Source organism: Leopardus geoffroyi, chromosome C3 (assembly GCF_018350155.1).
Source record: "Leopardus geoffroyi isolate Oge1 chromosome C3, O.geoffroyi_Oge1_pat1.0, whole genome shotgun sequence".
NCBI lineage: Eukaryota > Metazoa > Chordata > Mammalia > Carnivora > Felidae > Leopardus > Leopardus geoffroyi.
The window spans coordinates 43,226,846-43,252,677 of NC_059338.1; the positions used below are offsets into that span (position 1 = coordinate 43,226,846).

The 25,832-nt window shown below is 36.7% G+C and overlaps 2 long non-coding RNA genes across 2 annotated transcripts in view; one reads left to right on the forward strand and one right to left on the reverse strand.

Annotated features, from left to right (window-relative positions):
• On the reverse strand, window positions 1-11,731 carry LOC123584921. Its single transcript, XR_006705782.1, has 3 exons — window positions 11,665-11,731; window positions 11,265-11,399; window positions 1-250 (listed from the first exon to the last, which is right to left on the reverse strand). It is a non-coding gene; the product is annotated as an uncharacterized LOC123584921 (long non-coding RNA).
• LOC123584922 overlaps window positions 11,354-25,832 on the forward strand; it is a 22,768-nt gene continuing 8,289 nt past the window's right edge. The window contains exon 1 of the long non-coding RNA XR_006705783.1: window positions 11,354-11,395. This is a non-coding gene — a long non-coding RNA (uncharacterized LOC123584922). The remainder of the gene's footprint in view (window positions 11,396-25,832) is intronic.

The following is a 25,832-nucleotide window of genomic DNA, read 5'->3' on the forward strand; positions in this document are numbered from 1 at the left end:
TCTCATTCCAAATTAAATTAAATTTAGCAAGCACATTTATTGATTATTTACTACATAAAAAGTATTCTTTCATGTAATACCTTTACATCAAAGTAATGTACAGGAAGCAAATGATCAGCGATCTGTGGTTTCCATCCTCCAAGAGCTGGCCAACCATGGAAGGGACAGTCATCCATCCACACGCGTCACATTCTAGACCAGTGCTTCCAGTAGGAGTTTAATGCAATCCACATATGAAACTTTAAATTTTCTAGTAGTCAGATCAAAAAAAGTAAAAAGAGGTATAAATTAATTTCAATAATGCTTTATTTATCTAATATATTTCTAATATTATCATTTCAATGTGCAATCAATATGAAATTATTGAGTATTTTCCATTCCTTTTGTCATACTAAGTTTTTGAAATCTGATGTGTATTCTGCAGGTATACCACATCTCAATGCAGATGCAAAATTTTCCTCAGAAATAACTTGATCTGTGGTTGAGTTTCATAAAATTTACAATGGAAAAAGCAGATTTATATACCCAAGTTGTTCTATCCAGACATGTTGAAGAGTTTTGCAATAACTGAGTCAACTGTCAAAACATCAAATCCCTTTAATATCTCCATTCACATTTCTAAAACTGGTTCATCTTTTATAGAAGAATTTTAATTTTTTTTTTCAACGTTTATTTATTTTTGGGACAGAGAGAGACAGAGCATGAACGGGGGAGGGGCAGAGAGAGAGGGAGACACAGAATCGGAAACAGGCTCCAGGCTCTGAGCCATCAGCCCAGAGCCCGACGCGGGGCTCGAACTCACGGCCCGCGAGATCGTGACCTGGCTGAAGTCGGACGCTTAACCGACTGCGCCACCCAGGCGCCCCAGGAATTTATTTGACTTTAAAACAAATATATTTCAGGTTCAAAATCATGTTTGTCCAAGTTAAATAAACTCACTAACTCTTGTATAATTAGTATCAAATTCCAAAGGATTTTATATAAATTGAAAGTAACTCTAAGTTTATAAATATTAAACTATTATTCAAAATTTTCTTGCAGTTTATCCAGCTAATTTATGTAATGCTGCCAATCATGAATAAAACCTTATACATTTTGGTCCATATTAGAGAAAGTATACAAGTTTTAGGATTGATTTATATCACGAAAATGTTCAATTTCAACATAAATGCTTGCAGATTTATAGGTCTCATATAACTTTTCTCCCCCCTTAGAGCTTCAAATTTAGGTGTTCCTTGAGAAACATGATAGTGAGAAATCATAAGTCAGTAACACACTGACATTTTCATCTTTGATCACTAAATATTTAGCAAGCATTACTTCTGTTTCCAAAAAATTTAGTTAATCGCACAATAAATCTTTATAAAACTCTTCTACTATTCAACCAAAACGAAAAGAACACAAATTAATTAAATTTATTGCCTCCTACTTCTTTCACCATTTCATAAACCAACAATGATTCATGTTCATTTGCACATATATACTGAAAATTTTTAACTGTATCCATGATACTTCATACTGTGCTTCTGAAAACTAGGCACAAGTATTTTCAATATAGATTAAAAAGGAACCAAAAAATGAGTTTCTCATTAGCAATTTTTAAAATTTGAATCAGTTGATCTTTGATGTTGTTAGAAAGTTCTCGTATGCTATGAAAAATTATTTGGTGGCTTTAACTAGAGATATTTTGCTTTTTGTAAAATACATGTTTTAGTCTTTTCTTCATAATTTTCTAACAAGATTTCTAAAACACATAACTTTTTATACCATCTCTCCATCTAAAAGTGTTCATGTGTGCAGGTGCACACAAGAATTCAAGTTGTTTTATAGCTGAACAATGTTACAAACTCAGATCTTGCTAAAAATCATTTAAGAATGTTTTGTTGGTCATTTAATCATGGTTTTCAGGCAATTAACTTCATTGATCTCTTTTTGACTATTGATCAAATTTACTACTTATTTGTTGATCATGTCCATTTTCTTATCTTTAAAATGCTTTTTATGTGACAAATAGTTTTTTGGTTTTTTTGGTTTTTGTAACAGCAAATTGCAATTCAGTGTGAAATTTGCAGCTTTCCTTCTTTCGATCTATCTTTTTTCTTTACTTTTCTGGGCATAGCACTAGCGTTTGCATTTTCATTTGACTCTACATCAGTATTACGCCCTTGTTTTAAATTTAAAAATCCATCCATCCTTATTTTTTTAATCTGGAAAAATAATTGAATTGTATTATAATTACAATAATGTGTTTCAATTTAGTTACCAGTTATAATTTACATAGGTACCACTATAACCCAAACTGCCTGCATAAAATATTCAGATAAATGCATTACATTACATTGGTGCTTAGAAAAAATATCATTCAGGGGCGCCTGGGTGGCTCCATCGGTTAATCATCCGACTTCGGTTCAGGTCATGATCTCGCGGTTCGTGGGTTCCAGCCTCATGTCAGGCTCTGTGCTGACAGCTAGCTCAGAGCCTGGAACCTGTCTTTGGATTCTGTGTCTCCCTCTCTCTCTCTCTGTCCCTCCTGTGCTTTCTCTCTCTCCACTCTCTCTCTCAAAAATAAATAAAACGTTTAAAAAAATTAGAAAAAATATCATTTAAATGGAATCAGTAGGTTGACACTGATTAGATCAGTGATGTGTTTATGTGTAATACTAGAAATGACACACAGGCCTAACACACACACTATACTATGGTAATAAAATCTGAGACAACACAGTGGTTGAAGTGAATAAAGCTGTGCTTAATGGAGAAATATTTTACACTACTGCAGTTTTAAAATTAATTAAAATTAAGCAAGTTTAAAAATTCAATTCCTCAGTTGTATTAGCCACATCTCAAGTGCTTAACAGCCACATGACTAGGTGGAAGGCAACCTCCATCAGATTCTCTACCTTTGTCTCCTCTCTTCTATCACTTTTTTTTTTTTTCCTTTCTCCCTTTCCCAGAGGAGAAAGAATTGTTAATCCAGTTGGGTTCCAAGTCATTGACTGAACCATATTTCCTAGTTGTTGTTTCTTCCATTTATTAGCGCCATGTAGATGGTTGGGTAAATTAAACCACAGTCAGCCTTCTGGTATCTCTAGTTCCTTCTTCTTTATAGCTAAGAATCTGCCTCTTCACAGCTGACTGGTCTTAACCTCTCTCTCTGTCTCTCTCTCTCCCCCTCCCTCCCTCCCACTCCTTCTATTCAACTAAGTGGGCACATTGACTGAGGGCTTCCCTATTGGAAATATGTCCTGTCATGTTACATTATCTTCTGTCTTTGTCATTCATACTGATATAGACTGAATGTTCATGCTCCCTCCCCAAATACATATGTTGAAATCTAATCTCCAATGTAAGGGTATTTGGAAGTGAGGCCATTGGAAAGATCATGAGGGTGGACCCCTCATGAATGGGATTAGTGCTCTTAGAGACAACAGAGAGCTCCCTTGTGACATGGGAGGACACAGTGAAAAAAGGCCATCTATAATCCAGGAAGCAGGTCTTCACCAGACATCAGATCTGCTGGCACCTTGATATTAGAACTTCCAACCTTCCCAAACTGTGAGAAATAAGTTTCTGCTGTCGTTCAGTCTAGAGTATTCTGTTATAGCAGCCCCAAAACACTAAGACAGACATATTCCTAAGTGCATATCCTTGGCTTGGTGGCTTTGTCTCCAGCAACATGCCATTGACTAGAAGTTGGCAAGTCCCAAGATTTGGATTTAGGGAAAGGACAGATCTATAGTGGCCTTTACGCTTGGCCACAGGACCCTACCTAGGTCATTAGGGCATGGCACTGGAGATAATTTTAGTCAGGACTCTCTGATGCAAATGAGCAAATCCAGTGGAAAGTAGCTTAGGGGAAGAAAAAGAATGTATTGCCTTATACAATCAAACTATGGAAGGGCAGGAATGTAGCTATTTTATCCTTGGGGGTGACTATAACTGGATAAATATGCCTTCTGGACTTTCTTTTGCCCCTGCTTTCCTCAGCAAATTGGCTTCTTTCTCTCAGACCAGCATCTTCTGTAAGCTAGAATCTGAACACCTGCATCTTTCAGCTTTCCCTCTGGAGAAAAAATAAAAGAATCTCTTCCCTTAATTTGTATTCAAAAAAATCCCAAAAGGGCCCCAATGGCCTAATTTAGATAATCTGATCCCCTGGGAGAGTTGGAAGGGGAAGTAGTTCCCAAAAAAAACAGTAGGAGATGCTGTTAGGAGAAGTGTGCCAGAGAGACAAAGAGATGTCTGTTGCCAGGAATTACAAACACTAGCCCAATTTCTAATAAGTCCATTTGTATTTCTTCCCTCTGTTTAAATACTTTAGTAACTTTAGGAGGGCAATGTGATTGGGCAAAGTCAAGATCTTTTTTCTGGAATCTTGAAATTAATATCAATATTTCATCCATGCTTCTAGTACAGCTCAGTAAATGAATTCAAACTTCATAATGCTTATTTAGAATGCTTCAGGAATGTGTATTGATGCATATGATTTTTTAAAAAACACATTTTTTAAACACAATTTAAAAAAGGGGGGGCGCCTGGATGGCTCAGTTGGTTAGGTGACCAACTTCGGCTCAGGTCATGATCTCGTGGTCTGTGAGTTCGAGCCCCGCGTTGGGCTCTGTGCTGACAGCTCGGAGCCTGGATCCTGCTTTGGATTCTGTGTCTCCCCCTCTCTCTACCCCTTCCCTGCTCAGACTCTATGTCTTTCTCTCAATAATAAATAAACATTAAAAAAATTTTTAATAAAAAAACATAAAATGAATATGATCTGATTATTAGTGATTGAAGTGATCGAAGCTCTTTCTGTTGTAAACTAAAAGACAAAAAAATAAATCTGGCTTACCAAAAAAAAAAAAGATTGTGAGCTCGTGTAACTGAAAAGTCCAGGAGTAGTTTTACATTAGACCTGACTACCTCCAGAGGCTCAAACAATGTTCCCAGGCTTCAGTCTCCTTCTTCCATCTCATCTCTGCTTTGCTCTGTCTTGGCTCTTTTCACAGATGGATTCTACCCCCATGATGACAATAGTGCTGCCTGAAGCTCCAGACTTATATCCTATCTTCTTAGCTAGTCACAGTGGAAAGAACCTGCATCATTTCCAAAAGTTCCAATAAACTTCCTAGAATTGGCTCTAATTGCCTCTAATGATCTAATTGCCTCTAATGAGCCTGCCAGGGGTGGCATCAACCTCACTAAAACCACCTGAACTCAGAGAAGGAACTATCAATTCCCTAGGGAACGTCAGGGCACTTTTACCAGAAAAGGGGCCAGTGGTTTCTGGGAAAACAAAAATGATCAATCTCTGATACATAGATAATTTGAAAACTAAAAATAATAATCCTTAATTTCCCCATTCAAATATAACTATTGTTGGTATTTTGGCAAATTTACTCCCATTATTTTTCATATATATACATATATATATATATTTCTATATAATTGTAATTATAATCTACTTAAAAATTTTTCTGCTTTTTCTCTCTTATCATTCTATAATACACATTTTCCATATCTTTCTATAATTTTCCTAACCATAATTTTAATGAATACATATAGATGAATTTGGATGTCAAGATTGCTTCCTTTGCTTCAAAAAATAAAAATAAACTTGCGATAAACATCATCATGCATATAGCTTTTTTCATTGCTTGGATTATTTAGAACAGTTGAATTTCCAGAAGTTGGTTATTGGATCAAAAAGTATACATATATTTAAGTTCTTTGTAAGTTTTTCCTGTTTCCCAAAAAGGAATGTAAGTATTCATAAAGCTATCAACAATGAATAAGTATTATACATATATAAAATGTTGTAAATTCAAAGTACACTCCTAAAGATGGTGAAGGTAGCAATTCCTTCAGGGGTAATAAAAATGCTTATGAAGAGGATTTTTTAACCTTTTATTCTATGTCAGTTTTTCATAAACCAGTCATATACTACTCAATTATGCAGTTGCACATTTGTTCTTTTTGGAAAAAAAAAATTATGCTAATTGTACAAGAACACAAATTTAAAGGATATTATTTAAGAAAGTAATATCAGTAACATGGTATTGGATTATCAGACATTTGAACTAATTCTCATTTCACTAATACCTTCTGCGTAATATAGTTAATTGAACATCTGGGCAAAAATTTGCCCACAAGAACATATATCACAATGTTGTTAATAACACCAACACAATGCAGAGTTTTAGGCGTCTTTTAGGTGCCTCTTCTGAGTTTTAGGTGCCTTTCTCTACGAGTTTGCTAAACATCTCAAACCTGAATATTTTAAGGCATCTCAAACTTGTGCCCAAAATGGAAATCATTCAGGAAATATCTGTTTGGTGAGTGAATGAATGAATGTTGACCAGTAAATCTACTTCACTTCCTATAATCCATTATGCTGAATAGCTTTTCATCTACCCAGTTACCCAAACTAGAAACCCCATCATCCTAGAGTCCATCTTCTTATGTACACTTTACTTGATTAATCACGAAATTCTCTTGATTCTCTTCATCCTGTTGTCCCCACTCTCCAAGCCATTTCTATTGTCCTAGTTCACTCCATCATCATCTGTCACCTGGATTATTGATACAACCTCACTGGTCTCCTACCTCTAGTCTCCGCCTTTCTTCACCCTCCTAACGTAGGGAACTTTCTAGAATTCAGAGCCATCATGGTAGTCACTTTCCATGTCAAATTCCACAGTGGTGCACCATAGCATACACAGGCTAAAACCTAATATCATCTGACCCCTGACTATCTGCCTTTGGCCCACCACTTGCACTTCACACTGTAGCTCAACTAAACTGATTACATCCCTCTCAATCTGCACTAATCTTTCATATCTTTTTATTTTTGCATATGATTTGCATCTGCCTGCTCAGAATACTCTCTCTCTCTACTTTGTGAGTCTGATAGCAAATTTTTACTTTTTCTTCAAAACTCATGCTAAGAAAAAGTCCTTTGAAAATATTGAAGGGGAGGTCGGGTGAGGACAGGATCAGCCATATAATTCTGATGAACAGCTCTGAGTAAAGGTGTTGGTTGAAGCTATCGGAGTGGAAGGATTCTCAGGAAAGCATGAAATGAGAGACAAACAGTGCGGGCCGTGTTAGAAGGCAGAGGAAAAAGAAAATCAAGAGGAGCATAGGTGGATGCAATCTTCCATAAACCAAAAGAGGGAAGAGTTTTAAGCAGAATGAGATAGTAAAAACTTTAAATGCAGCAGAAAAATGGAGTAGGATAATGGCCTCAAAGCATGCATTGGCTTTGATATTTAAGAGGCTTTCATGTAGTCTTAGAGCACCTTCAGTGGAAGATGGGGGCAAAATATGACCAATGTGGGCTAGTTGAAGAAGAAATGGAGTCGAAACTGTAGACTACACATTCCTTTTAAGGGCTGGAAGAAATAGATTGAAAGAGAGCCATTTGGTGGTGACTTGAGGAGTGGACAGAATAAAGGAAGGACTTTTTTTTTTTTTTAAGAATGACTATTAGTAAGCAGAGAGAAAGCAGCAGGGGAGGAGGGGGTGATTAAGATATAGATCTGAGACCCAGGAATATCCCTAAAGAGACTAAATGGGATGGGACCAATGGACCAGAGGGTGGGCCTCTCATATAGGAGAAAAGCATCTTAGTCTCTAAGAATGTAAGAGAAGAGAAAATGCTGGGTGTGTTTGTCAACTTCCAAGATACTGAACAAGGCCTTGCTAATGTTTGCCAAACAATCAAAAGATAAGGAGATCCCTGAAAGGATTTCTACATACTTCACAATATTAGTCCTGGCCAATTTAAGCAAGGAGCAACAAGGGTTTAGTGATATAAGTGAATATGGAAAATGAATCTTTGTGAAGAAAATGGGGAAAGGTAGTGTTAGTTTGGAAATAATGTCATGAAGATGGCGAGGGAAAGAGGGGAGAATAATACACGTAGCTAACATAAACTGAGGACAGTGTGGTCTTTGCAGCCTGCCAGACAGACCTGGGAGGAATGTTGGCTCTGCCACATACTAGCTTTGATCTGAAACTAGTTTCTTAACCTTCTCTGAGCCTGAATTTCTTCTTCCAAAAATAGAGTTAAAAACGCTTGCCTCTTGGGATTGGAATGGGGATTGGAGATAATATATTTTAAAAGGTGCAAGATATTTACTTTTTCTCACCTTCCATTTCCTCATTTCCCGGAAATATCACCTAGAGATATTTATTAACTATATAATAAAAATCTTCATTAAGGTATGTGCTGGAGAAGCTTTTTTAAAAGACATATGCATAGATAAATTTTTTAAATGCACAAATAGATTAAGATGGTTTACTTAAACATAGTACAGGGGCGCCTGGGTGGCGCAGTCGGTTAAGCGTCCGACTTCAGCCAGGTCACGATCTCGCGGTCCGTGAGTTTGAGCCCCGCATCAGGCTCTGGGCTGATGGCTCAGAGCCTGGAGCCTGTTTTCGATTCTATGTCTCCCTCTCTCTCTCTGCCCCTCCCCCGTTCATGCTCTGTCTCTCTCTGTCCCCCAAAAAAAATAAATAAACGTTGAAAAAAAAAATTTAAACATAGTACAAAAAATTAATAGGGTGAGGCAAGAAGGGAGTGAAAAGTAGAACTTATATCTTGTGATTATAAAAGTATTAGAAACATTCTTTTTAAAGATAGTGTTGGTAGAGAAATCAATCAGTAGATAGATGATGATGATAGATAGATAGATAGATAGATAATGACAGACAGACAGATATCATCCATAGGAAATAGTGTAGAGTGAGAAGAGAGAGCCACTTTTCTGGTGTATATCAACATTTTATGTTATATCATTTTATCATTATAAAGTAGGATCAAAGATTGATTCATCTCAGTATAAGCAAAAGAACATGGATTTGGGAAAAAGGCAACCATAGGTTTGAATATTCACTCTGTCTCAAACTATCTAGGTGATCTTGGACAAGTGAAAACTTCCTTAAAAGTCTCAGTATATTAGTTTCCTAGGCCATAAGAACGTACCAAAAATTGGGTGGCATAAAAAGAACAGAAATTTATTGTCTCATAATTCTGGAGGCTAGAAGTTCAAAACTAAGATTTCAGCAGGGTCAAGCTTTCCTGAAGGCCCCAAGGAAAGATCTGTTCCAAGCCTTCTTCTAACTTCTAGTAGCCCCAGGTGTCCCTTGGCTTGTAGAAGCATCATTCCAATTGTCTGTCTTCATGTGGCATTATCCTTGTCTCTGTGTCTTCACATAGTTGTCTTCTTATAAAGACATCAGTCATGTTGCATTAGGAGCCCACTCTACTCCAGTATGGCTTCAGCTTAACTTAAATCATTACAGCTGCAATAACCCTATTTCCAAATATAAAATTATATTCTAAGGTAACAAGGGTTAAGACTTCAACATATCGTTGCGGGGGGGGGGGCATAATGCAAAGCATAGCATTTATTATCTTCATTCTTTAGGTGGGAATAAAAGTACCCTCCTTTCAAGGTTGTTATGAGAATCCTGTGTGAATATATATATTAAAAAAAACTAGCACAATATCTGACACACAGTATATGAGAAAAGTAAAGAAGAATAAAAGCCAGGTATCAAAATGATAACTTTGGTTGTTACCATTTGATTCCTTGTTATTTGCCAAGAGCTTTTGGTGGAGAGGTCTTACCAGGTTCTGTGATTCCTTAATATTGCATTCGCAGGTGACCTTGATTCAATATTTACTAGACACTTACTATATATTTGGCATTGTACCAGACACAAAGATACTTAGGGGGAGGGGACTTGAGGCCACTTCTGTGATTTTCTAAGGTTGTTTGTACTACAAAGCCAACTCCTTATCCCAAAGCAGCACTCAAATCTACAAATTATGATCTAGAAAAGGGGTCAGCAAACTATGAGCCATGGGCCCCAAATTTGAGCCCATGTGTTTGTAAATAAAGTTTTATTGAAAGACAGCCATGTCTATTTGTTTATGTATGGTCAATGGCTACTTTTGTGTTACTTTAGAGAGTTGAGTAGCCGTGACAGAGTTAGGCCCACAAAGCCTAAAATAATCCTTTATGTAAATGGTATATTTCTCAAAGTTCAGGCCTTGGCTGATACTCTTCTTGGTCCACAAGCCTATTAATTTTCAGAGCTTCAAGTTCATCTATAGTTTGGGCCCTGGCAACTTTGATTTTTCTGGTTTTGAGGCTCAAAACCTCGAGTTCATTCATTCATTTGATCATTCAAATGGATCCTTTGTGATACAGTCTAAGCAAAAGAAAACCTGAAAAAGATGGTGTCCATATCTTCAAGGAATTTATAATCTGGGAAGGCAATCAAGTCTCTACACAAATGAGAATCACTAAAGGGAGTAGATAATAGCTATAGATAATGGCTTTAAAAGTGGTGAAGGCATGGAGAAGAGAGAAAGAGATAACTTTTATGATCACTATCCATCTAGTTGCTGATGCCAGAAATCAGTCATCCTTGACTCTTCATCTTCAATTACCTGCCACTCCATCCAAGTTTTGTTAATTCTATGTCCAAAGTATCTCTCAAATCCATCTGTATCTCTTCATCCCCGCTGCTACCATCCTAGTTCACATTACTGGATCAACACCAACCTACTAACTGATTTCCTTCCTTTAGTCTTGCCTTTCAATACATTCTCCACACCATCATCAGAGTGATCTTCGTAAATTTTAGATCTAATCATGACACTTCGCTACTTCAAAAACCTCTGATAGCTTTTTGTTAGGATAAAGTGTAGTCCGTGTCTTACAGAGTTCTCCAGAAACTGATTTCTGGTTTCCTGTCCACCTCCATTTTTTTCTTGCTGGACTATCCCATGTTCCACCCAAACTGGTGTTTGAGTGTTTGGAACTTATTGTGATCTCTCTCAACAGAAACATACTGTTTCTCTTACTGGAGCTCTGTCCCCTCTTCTCTCTCCTCAGTTCCTTACCTCCTTTTGCCCAGCTAGCTCCTTCATTCTTCAGGTCTCACATCAAATGATGGTTCCTACAGGAACCTTCCCTAACTTACTAGTCTAGCAAGATTGTAGTAGTCCCTCCTTATCTCTGCAGGATACGTTCCAAAACTCCTGGTGGATTCCTGAAGCCATAGGTAGTACTGGACCCTGTATATACTGTTTTTCCCCCCCATACATGCATACCTATTGTAAAGTTCAATTTATAAATTAGTCACAGTAAGAATTTAACAACCCATAATAAATTAGAATAATTATAATAATACACCATAATAAAATATATGAATATTATTCTCACTCTCAAAATATTTTTTTGCACTCTACTCACCCTTCTTCCTGTGGTGATGCACAAAGTGAGGTGAATGACGTAGGCATTGTGACCTAGCATTAAGCTACTATGCCCTTCTGATGATAGGTCAGAAAGTGGATCATCTGCCTCTGGACTGTGGTTGAGAGCAGGTAACTGAAACCAAAAGTAAGGGGGGACCATTGTACTTGATATTTACTGAGAGCCTCCAGCACTTTCCTTATGTAACAGCTACTCCCTTGTTTACTTCTCTCCTCTTGCTCTAAGTACTGAAGTTGGGAAAAACATGTTCCCTCTACTCCTCACCCCATCTCCCCACACCCAACTCACACCCAGCCCCCTCCCCACTCAGACTTGGCATCAACAGGTGCTCAGTAAATGTTCCTTGGATGAAAGGGCAGGTAACTTTCCACTAGCTCACTTTTCTCTGTTGCAGACTGTAAGTGGGTCTCAGTGCTGGGGAAAGAAGGGGAAGGAGAGAGTGGGCGTGCCTTAGAGGAAGAAGATTCGAAGCCTGGTTGGCTGGGAGGCTTATCTGTCAGGACCAGGGGCGGGGCCAAGAACACTGTTTATTGGCTCCGTGGGGATGGGCGGAGTAGAAATGGCTGTCCTTGCTGGGCAGAGAGAGCCAGTGATCTGGAATGAGAGAGGCCCAGCCTGCGGGGGCGGGCAGGGGGCTGCACCTGGAGTGTAGCTAAGTGACATCCTCCTTGGGTGGCTCAGGTGGCAGGTGCAGAATAAGATGTTAATTGGGAAGCCGAATTCGTGGAATCAATGCAGGGACAAGAGGGAAGATAATTCTTCATGAGCAGGGAGAAAGAAACCTTTCAGAAGCCAGGACCCCATTATTACACTTAACTTTTCTTTCTCTGTTCCCTCATCCCACCCTGCCACATCATCTAGTCCTTGATTTATTCAGGAAACCTCCTAAACAACTTAGAAGCAGTCCACTGATGCCAAAGAATGATACACCACAGCTTGGATGTTAATGCTGCCAGTTAGAGATGTATAGTTGATTATAATTTCTTCAGGTATTAGTTCGAACTAGGGTGATTTTTTTCACCCTTGCAGATGCACGAATACTGTTATTAATAAATGCAAAGTATATAGAAGCAAAAGTTGTGGGAGAGGAAGAATTAGATGAGTAACAATTACCCAGCATTTTATTTTCTTTGAAAGAACTAATGATACCTGCCTCTTCTTGCATTAGTTAGGTTGCTGTTTAAGATGCTTTTAAAATTGTCAAAATATATCTGAGATGAGGTCTCCACATCCTCAGTTGAAAATTGGGGAAAATAGAATAGTGTACCTTTGAAAAAAAGTACACCTAACCAAGATAATAAAATATGTAGGTGGATAGAAATCCAGCAGCTTTCTTCATAAGATTTTAAACCAGAACTGAAGAAAAACCATCTGCCATCTCATCTGTGTCCACCTTTTTAGAGTCATCTCTGATTTATTCATTCTGCATTCTAGCCAGGCCAAACTATACAGTTTCTCCAGACTCATCTCATTTTCTTCTATTTCCTATACTGCTCCTTCACTATTTTTGCCTCAAAATTCAGCAAATATATCACCTCACCTAGAAAATTCCAGTATCTCTTTTCTCCAAGTACAGGAGTTTCCTCTACCACCATAGTGCTCTGTGATACTTATCTCTGATGGTGCTTGTCACGTTGTGATGTAATTTTTCTTACCAGTTTCTGTACCGGATTGCTAGGGCAGTATCTTTATCTTGGTATTCCTATGTCTGGCTCAGTAGCAGTGGATATTGTGTAGATATTGGATGGACAAATGGATGGACAGATGATGGATGGAGGTACAGGTGAAGGGATAGCTAGAAGGATGGACATACATGTGGGAGTGAAGGGATAGATAAACAAATGAATAGATTGATGTTTGTACTAAGAGATATACAGGTGAGTAGATAAAAATAAAACTGATTTAGAGACTGAATCTTGATGGATGCTCTGGTTGGGAAAGACTGAAAGGAGCTTGATACCAGCTCAAGTAGATTGATGAAAAGGAAAGGGGAGGTAGTTGAGAATGGTTCAGTGAAATCATTCTTTCTATTGGAAAAAATATTGATACAACATGTACTAAAGTTAATAAATGCCACATTGTAAGGAGCAGATAATACCAGTTTGATATCCTTAGTGTTTAAAATGCAAAATTCTAACATTTCCCTTCCCCTTTCGTCTCCATTTCTTTTTTAATCTCTAGTGTAAATATTATTAAACAGTCAATTGGAGTATCCAGTAAGGAAACCCACATTAGTGTGATTATTTTTGAAAGATATCTAGGGGCGCCTGGGTGGCGCAGTCGGTTAAGCATCCGACTTCAGCCAGGTCACGATCTCGCCGTCCGTGAGTTCGAGCCCCGCGTCGGGCTCTGGGCTGATGGCTCAGAGTCTGGAGCCTGTTTCCGATTCTGTGTCTCCCTCTCTCTCTGCCCCTCCCCCATTCATGCTCTGTCTCTCTCTGTCCCAAAAATAAATAAACGTTGGAAAAAAAAAAAAAAGAAAGATATCTAAAGTCTTTTTTTGTTGTTGTTGCTGTTGTTAACTAAACCAATTGACTTCTGCGCCTCTAATCCCTGAAAGCAATCATTTTAATAGCAACAACCCTTTTTCTCTAATAATGCCTGACATGCGTAGAGCTTTATAAAATTTAGAAATATTTGTATGTACAATGTCATACCAATAACTGTGTGTGGTTACTTGAAATTGTTCATATTTTATAGATGAAGAAACTGAGACTCAAAGAAATTAGGTCTTATAGCCACATGGGCTAGTGTTAATAGATGGAACTAATGTTCACAATTCTTTACTCCCTTCTGATTTTCCACTACAAAGTAACTTTGCAGTGTCTCCCAGCAAAATCAGTACAGTATTCATCTCTGACATACTGGCTTTGGTCTTGGCCATGTATTTGTTAGCCAATGGATTGTTAATGATCATGACATGAGCAGAGACCTTAAGTCCGTGTGGCTTACCTTGACCTCTTATGTTTCCGCTGTTGCCATAATAACATGTTCTGGATAGCTGTTAATCCCGGAAAGAGATATCTGGAGGGGACCAATCCTATCCTAGCTTGGACCCAAACCTGACTGGACCCAGGTGAGTCCAGCTTGGCCCAGCCACATACATGTAAGATCAACTAAACCCAAGCCAACCTGCAGATTTATGAGAAAAGAAAATAAATACTTAAACACAATCTTACCATATGATCCAGCGATCATTCTCATAGGTATTTACCCAAATGAGTAAAAACTCATGTCTACAGAAATGTTTATAGCAGATTTATTCATAATTACCCCCAAACCAGCATCAAGCAAAATGTCCTTCAGTAAGTTAATTGATGAACAAACTCTGGTAATCAATACAATGGAATATTATTCAGTGATAAAAGGAAATGAGCTATCAAGCCAAGAAAAGACATGGAGGAGCCTTAAAGACATACTGCTAGGGGCGCCTGGGTGGCTAGGTGGGTTAAGTGTCCGACTTCAGCTCAGGTCATGATGTCGAGGCTCCTGAGTTCCAGCCCCGCCTTGGGATCTGTGCTGACAGCTCAGAGCCTGGAGCCAGATTTGGATTCTGTGTCTCTGTCTCTCTCTGTCCCTCCCCAGTTCGCGCTCTGTCTCTTTCTCTCTCTCAAAAATAAATAAACATTTAAAAAAATAAAAAAAATGCATATTGCTAAGTGGAAGAAGCCAATTTGAAAAAGCTACATACATACTGTATGATTCCAACTGTATGATGTCTAGAAAAGGCAAAACTATAGAGACAGTAAAAATATTAGTGGTTGCCAGAGATTCAGGGGGAGGTGTCAGGGATGAATACATTGAGCCTGAGATTTTCAAGTCAATGAAACTATTCTGTATGATACTAAAGCACTGGATATACTATGACTGGATATACTGGATAGACTATACTATGCATTTGTTAAAACCCATGAGACTGTACAACACAAAAAAAAATGAATGCTAATGTAACTATGGACCTCAGTTAATAATAATGTATCAATATTAGCTCAACACTTGTAACCAATGTGCTATGCTAGAATGCAAGATGATAATAATAATAAAGCATGTACTCCAGGCCCTGCTATCTTAGTCATTTACATTTTTTTCCTGGACCTTATAGAATAATTTGTGATTCTTTCATAAATTTTGAAAAACACAATACAGAAAAATTCATTCCTCAGCAAACATTTTTTGAACATGATTCCTTAATTATAGAAGTACTAGCACACAGAAGTTCAATAAATTTCTGATGAAACTTTAAACTTCTATTACTTTGCAATAGACTGTATTTTTGCTCAAAATATTCATTGCCTCTTCCATGGGCGTCTGCCTATGGGAGGATGAAATGTCTCTGCTCATTGTAGCAGGTATGGTCATGTGACTTTCTTTGATCATTGAAATATAACTGGAAATGATAGTCCTGCTTCTGAATGGAAACTTTAATAGCCATTCCATAGTCAGTCACCACCAGTTTCTTTTTCCTTCTGACATGGGACTATTATGTTTCAAATGAGGGCTGCTTTTTCATCATGGGTTCTACAGTGAAGAAGATATTGAATCAATCCTGACCCCACTATAGATGAAAAACAAACCTTTGTTATAAGTCACTAAGATTTTGAGATCATTATTGCCACATAGTCCGAACCAAGGGAAGAACCACTAATTATAGTTTCTTCACATTTTTTAGATTAAAAAACACTTAAAAGTTATTTTTCCTTTTCTTAATGTTTTTTATTTTTGAGACAGAGAGATAGAGTGTGAGCAGGGGAGGGGAAGAGGGAGAGGGAGACAATCTGAAGCAGGCTCCAGGCTCTGAGCTGTCAGCACAGAGCCCGATGTGGGGCTCGAACCCACGAACCGCGAGATCATGACCTGAGCCAAAGTTGGACGCTCAACCAACTGAGCCACCCAGGCACCTCTTAAAAGTTATTTTTCTAACTTTCATATTATGGGCAACATTTTACAAGTTAAGATATAATCAAAATAGGGTCTATAAATAAACGTCATTTGTGCACTAAACAGTAAAGAAGTGTCCAAACTTCTAGTTGACAACTTAATATGTATTGTGTGGTTAATAAAATACTATTTGATTTAAACTGATGTGTACTATATGTTTTAACATTTTACAATACTTGCTTCTTAAAATTTTTTTAAATGTTTATTTTTGAGAAAGAGAGAGACAGAGCATGAGCAAGGGGAAGGAGAGGCAGAAAGAAAGAAAGGAATACACAGAATCTGAAGTAGCTCCAGGCTCTGAACTGTCAGCACAAAGCTTGACACAGGGCTCAAACCTACAGACTGTGAGATCATGACCTGAGCCGAAGTCGGACACTCAACCTATGAGCCACCCAGACACCCCTACAATACTTGCTTTATTCATATATCTTAACCATGTATTCACCCAACAATCCACATGACTTTTTAAAGTATTTTAAAGTAAGCTGCAGGCATCAGTGCACTTCACCCCTAAACACTACAGCATGTATATCACTAACTGGGGTTATATTTTCTTATGATTTTTTTCTTTTGAAGTAAAATTTATATGTAATGTATAAATTGAAGTGTATCACTCAGTGATTTTTGTGAAACAAATATTCCTATGCAATCCAAATATCAATCAAGACATAGAGCATCACCCAACAAAGGTTTCACTGTTAATTTTCAGCCCACAGATTTGGTGTGTGTATGTGGTTTTGAATGTTGCATATATTTTTATTCTCAAGTATATGAACTTTATATATTTCAGGAGAGATTTAAATATATTCCTAGAACTCAAACTGATACATCATGTTTACATACCTCTTTAGGTCTTAGGAATGATATACTTTAAAAGGAACTGGGTTCTAAAACATAAAACTTTAAGCATCTGATAACTTGAGGATTTTTTTCTGGGCCCTTATTATTCTTTCTCTGCCTTTGCTTTCTGGATAATTTTGGTTTTGTAATGATCATCCAACAGAGGGAATGTCCCTACCACATCAAGTAGTATCATCATCATTTGTACACAATTGAAACTTTGGCAATCTATGTTCTACAAAAGACATTGGTGGTGCTGGGATATATTTTTCTGATGCTAATCACAACACAGTTATGTGGGTTTACAGTGGCCGGGACTGAGACTGGTTAGTAAAAGAAGGATAACCACAAATAAGAGAGAAATATAATGGTTTATACTATATGCTTTGTGGCTGTACACATGTGACAGACTAAAATAATGAGCAGAAACAGCATCAGTAGATAAGCTGAGCCAGCATCAAAAGACAAGGGAAATATAAAAAAAAATATAGGGTTATTTTTTTTATTAAAAAAAATTATTCTTGGGGCAGGGGGGAGAGGAGCATAGGGAGAGAGAGAATCCTTTTTTTATTAAAAAAAAAGTTTTTAATGTTTATTTATTTTTGAGAGACAGAGAGATAGAGCACGAGCAGGTGAGGAGCAGAGAGAGAGAGACAGAATCCAAAGCAGGCTCCAGGCCCTGAGCTGTCAGCACAGAGCCTGACGTGGGGCTCGAACTCATGGACTGCGAGATCATGACACGAGCTGAAGTCGGATGCTTAACCAACTGAGCCATCCAGGCATCCCAGAGAATCTTTCTTTTTTCTTTTTTTAATGTTCACTTATTTTTAAGAGAAAGGGAGCACAGAGCTCAAACTCATGAACCATGAGATCATGACCTGAGCTGAAGTCAGATGCTTAACCCCCTGAGCCACCCAGGCACCCCAAGAGAGAAAAATCTTAGGCAGGCTCCACACTCAGCAGGGAACCCAACTTGGAGTTTTATCCCATGACTCTGGATCATGACCTGAGCCAAAACCAAGAGTCGGTCACTAAACTGAATGAGCCACCCAGGCGTCCCAAATATAGGGTTATTTTTATATGACCTGAAATGTGGCCTTAATTTCCTTCTACTGTTTCCCTGTCCCCATCCTTTATGTGGCCTTAGTAGCCTAAGATAACATATGCCCATGATGCAAAAATAAACATAGTGGAATAGTAGTCTGTTTATATCTTTATTATATAATATGGATGTAAAATGTTCATTCCTAAAATCTGGAGATTTGAGAGATTAATACTGTGTGCATACAAAGAGAGGCTGCTATTAATGGAAATTAGAACAGTGAAAGATGATTTCTACTTATTAAATTCACATATAAATACCATTCCAGTTATCATTGTCAAGGTATTTATCTTTCAGGAATAGGCACCAAAATTTAAAATACTGAAATATTATTTTATAGAAATTATTAATTAATTGAACTAATATACATCCTTTTATCCAGGGGATTCTTTTAAAATAATTTTTTTTCTTAATGTTTTTATTTAATTTTGAAACAGAGAGAGACAGAGCATGAGCAGGGGAGGGGCAGAGAGAGAGGGAGACACAGAATCTGAAGCAGGGTCCAGGCTCTGAGCCATTAGCACAGAGCCCGAGGCGGGGCTTGAGCTCACAGAGTGTGAGATCATGACCTGAGCCAAAGTCGGACGCTCAACCGACTGAGCCACCCAGGCACCCCATCCAGGGGATTCTTAATAAAACCAAGTTTGGGTAGAATGGAATTGATAGGCAATGTATAAATCCTGCTTACCACAGAGAGAAGGAATTCATGACTGAATGAAGGTATCTCACCACATTTTATTCTTAATTACTTAATAACGATCTTCCTTGCCTATAATTTAAAAGGTCAGAAATAGAAGAATTATGAACGAGATTACAGGCAACATGAACAATTTATAAAATCATCTAATGGAGATTTAATGTATAGCATAGTGAATATAGTTAATACTGTATTGTATGCTTGAAAGTTGCTAAGAGAACAAATGTTAAAAGTTCTTACCACACACACCAAAAAAGGTAACTATTTGAGGTAATAGGTGGGTTAATTAACCTTATTGTGGCAATAATTTGGCAATATATACATATATCAAATCATCACATTGTACTCCGTAAACTTACACAAAGTTATATGTCAACTATTTCTCAAATCTTGAAAATAATATGAAGAAGAATAAAAAAAAACAGAATCTGGGAAAACAAAGAAACAAATTATCTAAGACCTTTTTACTATATGTTCTCTGAAGCTTCCTTTCATCCCAACTGACTCTCTGTGTGCCTTGTTGCTGAAATATTCCTTGGACTTGGCATGTGAAGCTTAGCTTAGACACAAGTTACTAGAGGTTATAACTATAATAAAATTATTCTCTCCAGCCCCTACTTATCTCCAACCCCATCACTGAAAATTAACTGTATCCCTGGCATTTATTGAAATATAGAAGTATGTTTGTTTTATAATTAGAAATAGATTTAGTGGAAACATAATTGTTCTCTTTAGATATCTGAAGAGTTGTCATTTCTAAGATGAATTTCTTATATCTCCTTGAGGCAAAATTAAGAGTAGACGTAACTATAGGCCAATTTGGGGCTCACTCTGGGGAAAGCATTTCTAATAACTAGAACAATCAGATGGTAGGATAGACTATCTAATGAATATGTGATATTTCTATCACTCAAACCATTTGAAATGTCTAGGAAGAGGTTAGGTGAGCATGCATATGAGTTTCCTTCATTAAGTTGATTAAGGATGACTTCCAAGAGTTTTTTCTTTCATTTCTAAGAATCTATAAACTAAAAAACAGTAGAATGACCCTTCATTAAAATTTTGACTTGAAAATACTTAAGCCTAAGTACTTTAAATCATATTTCATTGATCTGGCCAATTATCTACATATCTATTATATCAGCTTGGGTGTCATCATCAAGAGTTTGCAGATGGTAGGTATATTTCTCACTGTGAATAAGCTTGCTCTGGGTTTATGAGATCAGATAATGATGGAATGAAATTACACTGTTTATCTCATTTATCAGTTGAATATCCATCAATGTATATCCCAGGCACTGATCTGAACATATGAGACAAGAGCCTCAAAATACTCACAAATCAGAGCAGGGTACTTTTGAGAATTAGAGAGACCACCACATTGCTAACAAGAAAACTTGTGTATGTGATGGCAAAATTCTACAAGTGGCCTTTAGGAAGTTCTCTCTTGGGCCATATTCATATTCTATGCTTTATTCAGTTTCATATTTTCTCTCTAGCAGGGTACTATAAAGAGCTTGTAGGAAGACATTGTTATCCTTGCTGGTATTATCTTAGGACAGCAAAGGGCATATATTATCACACCCCTCTCTTTCCAAGAATAAATAACTTCAAAAATAACATGGCTTAAGATCTCTGTTAAGAAAATTAAACTTTAAACTTTGAATTTCAGGAAAGTTTAATATACCTGCACTATATTTGTAATTCGGGATATTCCTAAGTTGAATTTGTGATTATTCCACTGATTCTATATTACAATAATTCCCTGGTTGAATCTATTACGCTCATGAGATTTGGTGGCTTATTATTAAACCTGTTAGAGTTAATTATATTTATTTCACTGATCTTCCCTGAAGGAAACTTGAGAATTGTCTTTCTCATCCTTAATTAGGAAATCATAAAATGCAATTCTGAGGACAGGGGAATTGTTTTCTTTGGCTCAATAAGACTGACCTACCAAAATCTCTCTTGATATCAGGTAAAAAAATTAACTTTAATACTAAGCTACAAAAGGATATTCTATTAAATAAAATATTAGTTTCTTCATTTTACCTTTTTAAGGGAAGAAATGTTTTCATCCTCTCCTTAAATCATACCTTTCATTTTAAATAACAAAATCGCCTTGTAAGTTATAATGTTCCATTAGTTTGCTAGGGCTGCCATAAGAAAATACCACAAATTGAGTGACTTAAATAACAGAAATTTATTTACCTAAAGTTCTGGAAGCTGGAAATCTATGATCAAAGTATCTGCAAGGTTCGTCCTTCTGAGGAACGTGAAAGAGAATCTGTTCCAGGTCTCTCTCAGTGGCTTGTAGATGGCCACCTTCTCCCTATACATGTATGACTCTGTGTCCAGATTTCCCCTTTTCATAAGGACAAATATGTGTCCAAATTTCCCCTTTTTATAAGGACAGCAATAGTATTGGATTAGGACCCATCCTAATAACTTCATTTTAACTTGGTTGACTATGTAAAGACCCTATCTCCAAGTAAGTCTATATTCTGCAGTACAGGGGATAGGAATCCAACATTATCTCTTTTGGGGAGACAAAACATAACCCATAATAAATGTCATCAAGGAAAATGTCCTACAATGTGAATTATTTTTCCAGCAACATTTCTGATTTATTAAAAAGAACTGGAGTTACCTTTGCAGCAATTTTTCTTCTTTTATCCCCCCACCACATTTTAACTGGAGAAGATAATGTGGTCTAAAAATATATAAAGTAAAAATGGTCAAAACCACAGAGAGGTAGACAAGTTCGTAATTGTAGTGAGAGCTTTTTATATATACCTCTTTTAGTAATTTATAGAATAAGAAAACAAAAACTTAATGAGGATATAATACCAGAAAAGTATACTCAAGATATTTGACCAAATGAATAAATATAGGACACTCTACTCAAGCACTTAAGAATATACTTTCTTTTCAAGCACACATAAAATATCTACAAAAATTGACTACAAGCTGGACCAACAAAGCAATTCTCATCAAAGTTCAAATGAATGAAATTATACAGACTAGATAGAATACATTATTGACCCCAATATAGTTAAGCTATAAATCAGTAATAAAAGATAACCAGAAAATTCTCATATATTTGTAAATTTACTATATATCCTCATAACCCATAATCAAAGAAGAAATCCTAACAGAATTAGAAAATATTTGGAGACGGGGCGCCTGGGTGGCGCAGTCGGTTAAGCGTCCGACTTCAGCCAGGTCACGATCTCGCGGTCCGTGAGTTCGAGCCCCGCGTCGGGCTCTGGGCTGATGGCTCGGAGCCTGGAGCCTGTTTCCGATTCTGTGTCTCCCTCTCTCTCTGCCCCTCCCCCGTTCATGCTCTGTCTCTCTCTGTCCCAAAAATAAATAAACGTTGAAAAAAAATTAAAAAAAAAAAATAAAAAAAGAAAATATTTGGAGTTGAACCATATGAAAATGTTAATTTCAAAATTTATACAATTTAGCCAAAGAAATCCTTACAATTTATAGCCTTAAAGGCATATAGTAGAAAAGAAGAAAGACCAAATATTAAATGAGAAAGCATTCCATTCATCTAGAGAATTTAGAAAAGGACTAGAAAGAAAGAAAGACTGAATATTAGTGAGCAAGCATTCTATTCATCTAGAGAAATTAGAAAAGGACTAGAAAATACAAGAAAAGTAGAGGAAATAAAATAACAAAAATAAGAGCAGAAACTAGTGAGAAAACACAAATCAACCAAACAAAAAAAATTAAGGACTAGTAAAACTGAGAAGACACTAGTGAGAGTTTTTAAAGAAAAAAGAGAGAGAGAGAGAGAGAGAGAGAGAGAAAACAAATGTCCAGTATAAGAAATGAAAAAAGAGACAACACTACAGATCCAGCATGCATTAAAAATATGGTAAAAGGAGAACCTAAGCAACTCCTTCAGACAGAAATTCTTAATGCCTTACTCTCTACACTCCAGCTTTTAGAGACTGTCAAAATTACTGCTTAAAATAAGTGGATCATTGGGTAGACCTTGGACACTTTTATCCTACAGACTTTTTGGCAGTAATAATATGGTAGCTATCTCCTTGTTATTAATGCAGATGAAGGCCACAGGAAGTTCCTACAATTAAATTTGGGGGGTAACCTCAAGTGCTTTTTAAATCAATAGCGCTAGGGGCGCCTGGGTGGCTCAGTCAGTTAGGCATCTGACTTTGGCTCAGGTCATGATCTCACTGGTGGGTTTGAGCCCCGCCTCGGGCTCTGTGCTGACAGCTCAGAGCCTGGACCCTGCTTCGGATTCTGTGTCTCCTCCTCCCTCTGCCCCTCCCATGCTCATGCTTTGTCTCTCTCTGTCTCTTAATAATAAATAAACGTTAAAAAAGATTTTAAAAATAAAAAAATTTAAATCAATAGTGCCAGTTTTTTTCTCACTCAAATATAACTAATGACCCAGACAAATAGTAAAATTTAAGACCAATTTTAAGCTTTATCATCTTTCTCTCTAGTGAAGGTGAAGTAGCATACAAAGTGCAAAACAAAAATGCCATTAGGAAGCCAAATGTTAGAGAAATCTGAATCAGTAAGTTCCTGAATAATTAAAGTTCTTTTATTATCTAGACACAACTTAAAATATTAAACTAAGGGAGCCATTAGCAAGAACTTGGTAATTTTATGTAGAAGTTGTAATGGACTTTAACGTATGTAACTCAGCAATATGCAAATTTTGTGTTGTTAAAATACTTTTTAAACTTTGAGAGAATCTTCAGTTTTATCTCTGCATAAATCAAGATAATAACCGATGACTTATCACTGCAGAATATTTGGGTTCAAGAAGACATCACTTGTAGTTCTACATGCTCCTTACCATACTGACATTTCCATAAAATTAAGAGCATATATTATGAAAATAGGAAACATGAGTTTTCCATTGAGAAGTATTTCATTTAAGGGGCTCCAATATAGAGTTGCTTTGGCATGAGTTGAAGAAATGAGTCTCATCTGTCAAAATCTTCATGTATGGGAATTGTAATCCACCAGAAAAATTAAAAACTTCAGGTTTGTTTTGCTTCTTTGAAAAAACAAAAGATACAGAAAAGTTTAAAGAATAATAGACCAGGGGTGCCTGGGTGGCGCAGTCGGTTAAGCGTCCGACTTCAGCCAGGTCACGATCTCGCGGTCCGTGAGTTCGAGCCCCGCGTCGGGCTCTGGGCTGATGGCTCGGAGCCTGGAGCCTGTTTCCGATTCTGTGTCTCCCTCTCTCTCTGCCCCTCCCCCGTTCATGCTCTGTCTCTCTCTGTCCCAAAAATAAATAAACGTTGAAAAAAAAAATTTAAAAAAATAAAAAAAGAATAATAGACCAAACACCTATGTATCTGCCACACAGAAACCAATATTAACAGTAATATTTTCTTTAGATTTATTTATCTCTATGGGGGGGGGTGGGAGATAAAGAAATAAAACTTTACAAATTAAATGTTAACTTCATATAATCTCTTTTCTGATGCTGATGTCCTCTATTCTTTATTCCTCCCCAGAGGTAAGCGCTACCCTGAATTTGTTGTCTGGTCAGTATTTTTGTTTTTCAAGGATAGATTTAAATACCTACGAACAGTACATAGTGTTTACAGTGTTACTTCCTTATTGCTCTGCAACTTGCTATTTTCACCCAACATTTTCTAAACTTATCCATGTTAATATTTAAAACTCTATTTCATTTATTTTTATCTGCTATTTAGTATCCCATCATATTATTAAACACAATTCATCTATCTTTTTTCTTACTGATGGGTATTTAGGATGTTTCCATATTTTTGCTATTACAAATCATGTAGCAGTTAATATTCTTTTTTTAAAAATATAGTTGTTTTGTTTTTATTTAGAGAGAGTGAGAGCAGGGAAGAGGGGCAGAGAGAGAAAAAGAAAATCTAAAGCAGGCTCTACGCTCAGTGCAGAGCCCAACCTGGGGCTGAATCCCATGACCCTGGGCTCATGACCTGAGCAGAAATCAACAGTCAGACACTCAACCAACTGAGCCACCCAGGTGCCCCAATATTCATACATATACACATATATATGTATATACACACACACACATATATATGTGTATATATACATATGTATGTATATATATGTGTGTGTGTATATGCATATATATCCTCATTTATGTTAGAATTTCTTGAATGCAGTGGTCTCCCACTTTGCTGACCAGACTGCCCTACCAATAAGAACTTAACTGCCTAACCCCAGTATTTCTATATTATTTATAAATTATATAAATGCTCTATTACACAAATATATAACATCCATTATCAAATGTAAAATTTTTCTTACAAGATGAAATGAATAAATACAAACTTCTATTATTTTCTTCCCACATTCCATTTGAATTGCTAGATTATAGGATATAGATATGTACAGTTTACTTACACTACTATCATATTATCATCATATTATATTATCATATATCAATATAATGCCACATTATTATTGGTAGTAGTAGTATCCAAACAACTATACTAATTTGCATTTCTTCAGAATATGAAAATTTCCATTTTCCTACATCCTTACTAACACTTGATATAAACATGTTTCAAATTTTATTTTGATAAGATTTCAAACCAGCAGATAAGTTGCTAGAATGGTTTAACGACCTCCTATGTAAATTCCACATAGATTCACCAACTATTAATACTTTTGCTACATTTGCTTTCTTTCTCCATCCTTCTCTGCTTTCCTCTTTCCTTTCCTTTCCTTCGTATATATTTGTATTTTATTTATATATTTTTTTCCTGAATCGTTTGAATATTGTAGATATTATGACTTGTCAGTCTTAAGTATTCCCATATGTAACTCCCCAAAACAAAGGCATTTTCTTTTGTAACCATGGTACAATTATCAAATTCAGGAAACTTAACATTGGTATAGAATTATAAAATTTCACCAATTTTCCCTTCAAATCCTTTCTAGCAATTTTTTTTTTGTGATCCAGGACACA